Source organism: Aotus nancymaae, unplaced genomic scaffold (genome assembly GCF_030222135.1).
Source record: "Aotus nancymaae isolate 86718 unplaced genomic scaffold, 86718_ANA_hifiasm-v0.15.2.pri h1tg000030l, whole genome shotgun sequence".
Taxonomy (NCBI): Eukaryota; Metazoa; Chordata; class Mammalia; order Primates; family Aotidae; genus Aotus; species Aotus nancymaae.
Genome location: NW_026988443.1, coordinates 4,592,263 through 4,601,054, shown reverse-complemented (window position 1 = coordinate 4,601,054; position 8,792 = coordinate 4,592,263). Strand labels below are relative to the sequence as shown.

The 8,792-nt window shown below is 48.2% G+C and overlaps 1 long non-coding RNA gene across 1 annotated transcript; it reads right to left on the bottom strand.

The window, feature by feature from the left end:
- Positions 1–469: 469 nt before the first annotated feature.
- Positions 470–6,849, bottom strand: LOC135277200 (uncharacterized). Its single transcript, XR_010344771.1, has 2 exons — positions 3,869–6,849; positions 470–3,829 (listed from the first exon to the last, which is right to left on the bottom strand). It is a non-coding gene; the product is annotated as an uncharacterized LOC135277200 (long non-coding RNA).
- Positions 6,850–8,792: the final 1,943 nt, after the last annotated feature.

The window sequence follows — 8,792 nt, the reverse complement described above, 5'->3', positions numbered from 1 at the left end:
CACGGCTTCATGTGGTCTAAGCAGTAGGGCGGGAGCTCTGAGGGAGTGGAAGATACAATACAGACCCAAAGGAAGCTCAGAACTCCTTGGCACAGCCCATGTTGACAAGCTGGGCCCCCGATGGGGGTCTGTCCTGAGGCCTGAGAAAGGGCTGGCTTGATGGGTGTCCCTTGCAGTGAGCACAGGCCCTGGGAGCTGACCCAGAGACGGAGGGTGCAAGAAAACACTCCCGGACACACAGTTGCCCAACAAAGCTGCCTGAGACGGGGGCCTCTATCCAACTTGGGTGGGCTGGTGAAGAAGCCCTTCCAGCTCTTAGCTTTCACTGTTGGGGTGTGCAGGGCCGAACCAGGGAGGACAGTCTACTCCTCCTCTCTTGGAGACACACGAGGGATGCCTAAATCTAATAAGTTAATCTAGGCTCCTAGAAACAAGATTAAATTTTCAAATAAAGGCAGGCTCTGACAGCTAAGGCATAAATCTTTTATTTAAAATAGAGACTAAACCCATTCAAATGTGATCAGCAATGACAGATGCAGATATAAACAAGCTCTGATGGAATATACGCAGTGCGGGTTTGTCCGCTCCTGGTGACAGATCGCCAAGGGTGACCTTAAGGACAGTGTATGATTATCAGCAAACAGTGGCACCTCTGCATCCATTTCCATGGGGCTTGCTGGCCCAAGGTGGTGCCGGGAGCAAGGAAAGTGTCCTAAGGAAATTGCCCATGCAGGTGAGAAGGAGCCCGCTGTGGACGTCTTGGTCAGCTCCCACAAGAGGGTAGGGGAGAGGGCTTCACCACGTTTGGAGGTGCCTGGAGCACCAGCAAAGGAGCTGGAGCTGTGGGGAGCTGTCAGGATCAGGTGGGATGTGTAAAGGCAACAGGAGCCACGTGGCAGCATTTCCTGGATCTGCCAGGGCAGAAGGTAAAGGGACCAAACCCGGATGGGCCATTTACTGCTTTGGCTGTTTATGGTGGACACTTCCAAGTGCCAGACATTGTGTTCCCTGTATGATCTCATTCAATCCTCACATCAAGCCCTTTTTAACAGATGGCAGGCTGAGGCTCAGAAGGGTTAAGTGCCATGCCCAGAGGTGCATAGCCACTCAGCAACAGAGCCGAGACTCAACGCCAGGCTGCTGGTTCCAGTGTGCACACTCCTCCCTCTGACACTCCAGGGTTCCCAGGCACCAAGACACACCAGAGACGGTGTTTGTTCTAACTCAGGCTGAGTGATTTCTCCTAAACATCGCCCCCTTTTGAAAGTGTTCAGATGCTTGCTGTCAGAATGCTTCACAAGGGCACAAACTCAAAGTCACCACCATGAACACACATTCCATGAGGACGAGGGCTCCCCAATCGATAGTCCATGAATCCGCCTTCAGGAAGTGTGTAATAAGATGCCACAAACCAAATGAAACTCCCACAGAAACAAGGCTTTTATTAAGTAAGTCTGGGAAACATTGCCTATGCTAATCCGTTCTAGAGTATCACAAAGCATGTTAGAATATTAAAGGCTCTGAAAAGTTCTGCAGAAAAAAGAATCCCATCAAATTTCCCCAACTAATTTGAACATGAATGTGTTTTCGTCTCCCTCACTGGGCATCGTATCATATCAACCTGTATTCCAAACATCGATCTGAGACTTTCATCTCAAGTTGGCCTGTTGCTTCCTGCTTCTCCGGAATGCGTAATACGGCACATAACATTTCACCTTAAAACCCTGAAGCTATTTACAGATGCCCAGAGGAGCCAAAATTGATGTTGGTGGTTCTCAGTCTCTTTAGAATAAGTCTCCCTGAGTAATTTGATGAAAGTTGTGAATGTTTTCCTGTGGGCAAAGGAGAGGCACTCACATTCATAGGTGCAGACTGATGAATTCAGATTCAGGTGTTCCTGGGTTACCCTGAAGCCATGAACCCCTGATTCAAGTCACTGTCAGCTAATGTCCTTGATGCCATTGGCAGCCAAGCACTGGGCCCTGCCAGGGTGGGGTTGGGGCAAGCCTGTGGGGGCAGGGTCACTGAGAGGGTCTGAGCAAAGGGGTCAAATCCACTCCTGGCCTTCAGACAAAGGAAAGCAGGAGAGCGAAGGCAATCACACATGATCAGTGGACTGGCACCTTCCAGCGGCCCGTGGTGTGGGCCGGAGGGGTTGAGCAGGTTGGTGAGTAGAGACCCCCATGAAGGTCTGAAAGACCATCCCACACCCTGTGAGGGCCTCAGGGCTCCCATGCCTTTCTGAGCCTCCCACAGCCTAGTGCATAAGGATTCTTCTGCTGATGCTGGCCTGGCAACAATTCTCTGCCCCCCTTCTTCTAGGAAGAGCACCCCAGTTGTCCTTGGGGAACCACCATGCCCCACACCTAGCTCAGGCGCATTGCATAAACTGGACCTAATCCCGGACTCAGGGGTGGGCTTATGACTCAGGCCTCGATAATCAGAAGATACCACCTTTTTGGTAACAGTGGTTGGTTCAGGGATAGGAATGGGACCAAGCCAGGACAATGAGTGCCAAGGGATACATTGTGGGATTTTACTGAGAAAGAGAAGCTATTCTGAGGCTGTTGATAAAAAGATGTATCTGGAGCTACGTGTCCACCTTGACCCATGAGGGGAGCCTGCCTGAAATGGTCAGAGGTGGGAGAGAGGCTGGGTGTCCTGATGAGACTGTTGGTGTCTGCATCCAGCTGTGCCCGACAGTGGCACAGTTAAAGGAATCAATATGTTTCCTTTCTTGCTTAAGACTATGTGAGCTGGATTCTTGTCACTTGCAGCTGAAATAATCCTAATAAACACATTCCCAGGCCTGTGCCAGGTGGCTTAATTAGAATCGCCATAATGTGAAATACACCTATCTTTCTGGGGAATCTCATGATCTAACAGCTTTCACTTCAAAAAATGTCCTCTGACTTTCTACCACAGAGCATGCAAGAAGCCCAGTTGGGAAATCCAAGATTATCCACAGATAGGGGTGGCTTAGGCTGAATGCATCCAGCAAGCCCAGGAGTCAAGGTATTTTATGTGATTTGTCCTTAATCTATTCCTGCTCTTAAACTCTCAGATGGAACTCATACTTTCTGACTGTGGCAACTTCTCAGCTCTGGACAGGAGGGAGACACAGTTCTGTGGTTCTGTGGTTCTTTGTTCAGTAAGACCCATTTCCTCATCTTTCTGCACTCTCAGCCCTCCATGTATGAGCTGAAGTGATGTTTGCCAATTTCAGGCTTAGCTCGTACAAATCTCCCTGGGTTTGCTGAGTCATGATTTTTTCCTCTGGCTTGACACAGATAAATACAGTGACCTTAGAAGCCACGTCTGAGGTGGCAGAGCAACAAGGAGCAGGGTGCCTGGGTGCCAGAGTGTGCCCCGTGACAAGTGCCAGGCAAGCCTTGTGACAGGCAAGAATCCTTGTTTGGGGCTTTACACAAGTCAGAAAAAATATTTACTGTGTTAAGCCACTGATTTAGGGGTTTGTCTGTGATCGTTGTCTCCTTAACAGTGAAGTTTTATGAATTCCAGATAACTTTCCCACCTATTGATTCATCTGTGCCTTTTACAAACTCTGGGTGGCAGTCTGAGAATGGCACTTTACAGATGACAGTGTTTGTCCTGTCTTACATCCTTAGTGGGAGGTTAGAAAATGGTTCTAAACGGAACTCAATTTGATACAGAGGTAAAAAGATGACCATGATGTGTCCTTCCTGAGCTCTGGCTCCCCCCTCATCATTCAGGTCATTTGGTGGATGCATCTCTTCTCTGGAACTCAGGACCCTTCTTCCCACCTTCGCTGTCCCATCCCACCTACAGGGAAGACTGAGGGCTCTGCCTCTGTCCGCAGTGCTGAAATGGATGATATTTACAGAGCAGTGTAGCTGAATGGGCTGGGATTTAAACACTAGACAGAACTGGGCTTTCTGTCTAATCGTGTGTTCCCTTGGGTGGTCTTTCCACCTCTCTAAAAGTTATTATTTTGGTCTGTAGAAAGAGAATGTTGTACCTTCTTCATGGGATGGTTCTGAACATCAAGTAATGTGGAGAAACTATTGACGTAGTTGTGTTCTTTTCCATCTTCTGTCCTCCTTTTTTTATATTGAACTTCCTCCTCCTCTCTACCAAAAGTAGCCTTCAAGGGCTAGACTTCTCATTCCCAGAGGTTTGAGTGAATTAAGAGAAAAAGAAAACAGTCTCTAGAGAGATTGTCTCTCATGAATCTAGCTGTGATAGGATATCCTAAGAGTTTAAAGGGAATGTGAAGCTTGAGGAAAATATGGTTTTTTTGTTCCTCGGGTTCTCATTCTTTTGTAAAATGACAGGTAGTGGGTGGTGGCTTAGGGGCTTCCCACCCTGCAGAACGAGAACACGTTTTAGTATTCTTGCAACCCATTGATCCCCATCTTTGTAAAAATTTTGTCAGCGAAACACACTGCACTTATTAAAGAATAACAAATTCATTTCCCCAATTTTATTAATAAAAGACATTTAGAAATGATTGTGCAATAAAAACAGTATTAAGCTTCCCAGTTTAATGAGGTGGCTGATGCTTTAGTTAGTCTGCATGGCCTCATTATCGGCTAATGCATGGATTCCCTTAGGTTTTCTGAATTTTTGCCAAGAATTCACAGGCCCCAATGCTACTCCTGTGAACCTCAGCACAGGAATCATTACTTCAGGGGGCTCTCAGGATCCTTCCAGCTTTGACCTGATCCTGTTGAGCTTTGATGTACTAAGAGGGGCGGAATGGAACTACAGAGATCTCCCCTAGTACACAGTTTAATCCACACCTGGGAGATGGAATTCATCATCCCCATGACTGCCTTCACAGTGAATGGAGGATCTGGAGTAGCAAGAGGCTGTGTGTGTATGTGTGGCTGGAGAGTTAGTTTATTAATGAAAAATGTGACAGCCAAGGGAAATAATCATTTGGCCCCATTTCTGTCCTCACACACTCTCCCAGTTGCGCATGGTATAGGAAGCCCATTTGAAATCAGAAGGATGCTTGGTGGGCACAAAACTGGAGTTAGGGAGTCATTTGGATGGTCTTAACGACATTGTCTGCAAACTATGATGGCTGTTGGGATCCAACTTCCCAGAGTTAGATCCATTCAGGCCCATTGAGGAACCAAGACCCCACTGTGGCCCAGATATTGCTAGAAGCAATGTGCTAACACTCTGCTTCTGGGCTCTGAGATGCTCAGGCTGCAGCCCTTGTTACCTGCATTCAGGTTCAGTGACAGCTGAGTCTGCTCCCACAGTGGGATGGGCACCTTGGGCTGGTCTTTCTGCGCTGGCACAGGGGACAGCAAGCCCCTTCCTCATGCTGCTAGCCTCCTCTTAGGATAGCTTGTCGGTTTGCTTTTGCCTCACAAGTGCCACCCTCAAGTTTGGATAACTAAACTGTATCAGTCCTGGTGCAGTGAGAGAGGTCAGGCATTTATAGCAAAGGGCTGATCAAGCGTGTTCATCCCATCCCCATCCAAGGAGAAGAGGAGGTCGCTGTGAGAGAAGTGAGGATCCGGGGAGCGGACATCAAAGCTGACTCAGAGGTTACTGCCTGTTGCCGGCAGGTGATGTCTGCATCTTAAGCTCAAGTTCTCTTGCCATGCCCTGGACCTTCAGTGAGGAATTGCTTCATGCTGCCTCGTTTCACAAAGGATGTGCGATAATTTATACAAGGAACACAAAACAGGACAAAGCAAATAGGTGAGTAAACCAGGGTGGGAATAAATTAAATCTTCTGCAATGGCCTGAAAATTTGGGTCTGAGCCTTCCAGTAGCCAAAGCATAGATGAAAACATGATTGGTCCCAGAATGACAATGCAGTGAGGTAGAGGATTACACGGAGCCTTAATGTGGGTACACAGAGAAAAGCTCCTGACTTGGCCAAGAAGGCTCAGGAAGGCTCCATGGAGGAGGTGATACCCAAACAAGATGCTATCTCTTTCAGGGATCTTTGGCACAAAAATAATTGACTTCTATTGGGTTAGACAGAGCCTGAAGGCCAGAGCTGCCTAATTAGTGGCCCCATCCTAATGAAAAATTTTCAGTATAATAATTGTATTAATTATCTATTGATGTATAACAAATCACCCCAAAATTTAATGGCTCCAAAAAAATGAACATTTGTGATCTCACACTGTTTCTGTGGGTCAGGAATTCAGGAGCTTAGCTGGGTGGTTCTGGCTCAGACTCCCTCATTAGCTTGCACCTGGGTAGAGGGGATCTGCCTCTAAGCTGCCTCGTTCACAGAGCAGGTAAGTTAATGCTGGCTGTGGGTAGGAGGTCTCAAGTGCTCACCATGCGGACTTTTCCATGGGGCTCCTGGAGTGTCCTCATGACATGACAGCAGCCCTGCCCCAGAGCCAGTGACCCAAGAGAATCAGGTGAAAGTCACAGCGCCTTTCAGGACCTAGCCTTGGCAGTCACATTCCGCCATCCCCACAATATCCTATTAGTACATAGATCAACCCTATTCAGGTTAAATAGCAGGCATGAATACCAGGAAGAAGGGATCATGGAGGTCATCTTGGAGGCTGGTATAATTAAAGTGTTAATAATAATAAATGATAAAGATAACAACCACAGCCAATATGCAGTGGGAGCCTAGGCATTGATCTGACTCTTAGAGAAGGATCTGACGTGTATGATTCTCATTGAATCCTCTCAGTGACTTACGGTTTGGGTACTGTTATCAACCCTACAATATAGAGGGGAAATGATGGCTCAGAGAGGTTGTGTGAGTGGCCCAAGGTCACACAGCAAATAAGTGGTGAAGTCTGAATTTGAACTGATGTTTTTATGAGTCCAGAGCCCATTCTTTTGACTACAACCCTATACTCCCTTCCTAAGGTACCTTTCCTTTCAAGTCTAGAGGCACAGTTCGTCTAGACTTCTCTCTCTTCAGAAAGCCAAGCCAGAGGGCCTTGGGAACTGGAGCAGGAGAAGCCACTCCCCTAGGCAGGCTGGCCCTGAGCCTAGCTTTGCAGGCCTTGGCAAGGCAGAGGATTTACTCTCCTTCTGAGGAAGACTCAGGCTTTGCTTCTTCCCTGACTTATGAGCTGTGTAGGCGAAGGGTGTGTCTGACCTTTTCAGTTACTTCTTTTCATGATCACTGTAGCTGCTGCAGAGAAATGAACTTGGTTCGTGTTTTCCCAGCTGCTGGAACCCCACCTTCCTGCATCCTGATGGCTGCCATGGCCCAGGTGCTCAGCAGAGGCAGGACAAAACTGCCCAGGCTCAGACTCAGGAATTCCCAGGAGGGTCGAAGCTGACGGGGCCACATGGGGTCCACGGAGGCCACTTAACTTTAAATCTGCTCTCAAGACCCCACTCTCCTCTCCAACTCCCACCCCCAGCCCTTGGCCCAGGTCTTCCCTGGGGAACTTGTCCCACCACCATCCCAACCCACTGACCCCTAGAGAAGGCACATCTCTCCCTGCCTCAGGGGGTCAGCGCCCCCTGTGTCCTCCCAGGCCCCACCTCCTCTTGTCTCTCCACTCAGAATGAATGCTCCCTCCTTGCTGTGCACATTGTGTGGTCTTGTTCTGTCCTCTACTGTGGCCCCCTTTATTTCAGCTGTACTTATCTGCAGACTTTTTTCTTTTAAAAAAACAAAGGGCCATGGTTCCTATCTGGAGGAACCGTATAGCCCTCCTCATCTTCTTTTTGCACGGCTCGGTACATTTCTTGTCTCTACCCAGTGATCTGTTAAGGTGAGAATGTTAATTTATCTGAGTGGGAGTATGGCAATATCACCCCGAGATAAAGGTGCTGGCATTCTGAGATGCACTTAGAATAAAACCCCAAATCCTTGCCATGGCTGTCAGGCACTGCAGGGTTTGGCCCCGGCCCACCGTGATCTCACCTTCCATCACTCTCGCCCTGGCCCACTGAGCTTTAGCCACACAGCTGTGATCCTGACCCTGCTTCTGCCCAGGGCCTTTGCCCTGCTGCTCCCTCTGCCAGAGCACACACCCTGCTTCTCTGCAGGCTGGCTCCTCCCCGCCACTTCCACCCAGCTCAGCCCTCCCTGACTACTCCATCTTGCTCCACACTGCCCAGCGTCTCTTCATTGTAGTATCCCACTATATTTTTCTCACTGCATTTATCAATTTCAGAAATCACTGTTTTAAAAATGAATTTCACTTTATTATCTTTTTTCTTTCTTTAGAGATAGGGTCTCATTCTTTCTCCCAGGCTAAATGCAGTGATCATAGCTCACTCCATCCTCAAGTTCCTGGGCTCAAGTGGTCCTCCCACCTCAGCCTCCAGAATAGCTGGGACTATAGGCACAGACCACCATGCCTGGCTAATTTATTTCTAATTTGTTTTTTGTAGAGACAGGATCTTGTTATGTTGCCCAGGTTGGCCTTGAACTTCTGAGCTCAAGAGATCCTCCTGCCTTGGCCTCTCAAAGTGCTAGGATTATAGGCATGAGCCATCATGCCTGGTCTATTTTCTTTATCCTCCAGCAGGGCATAAGCTCTACATGGACTGGGATCTTGACCGTCTTGCTGGCTGCTGTGTCCTTAGAGCCTCAAAGAGTGCGGGGCACATGGGAAGTTCTTACTTCATGTTTGCTGAATGAATAACAAATGGTTGCACACAAAGTAGTCACATGCAAACCTCTGTCTTTCCCCTGTTTGAGGAGTCTCCATCCTAGCCCCTAGTGTCTTGCCTTTACCATGGAACACATGGTGAATGAAATGAATTAAAGAGTCACTTGCCCAGTAGGGTATCTTCTCTTTAAGGGGACAGACCAAATCATGTGTTTTTCCAACCCTTCAGCATCT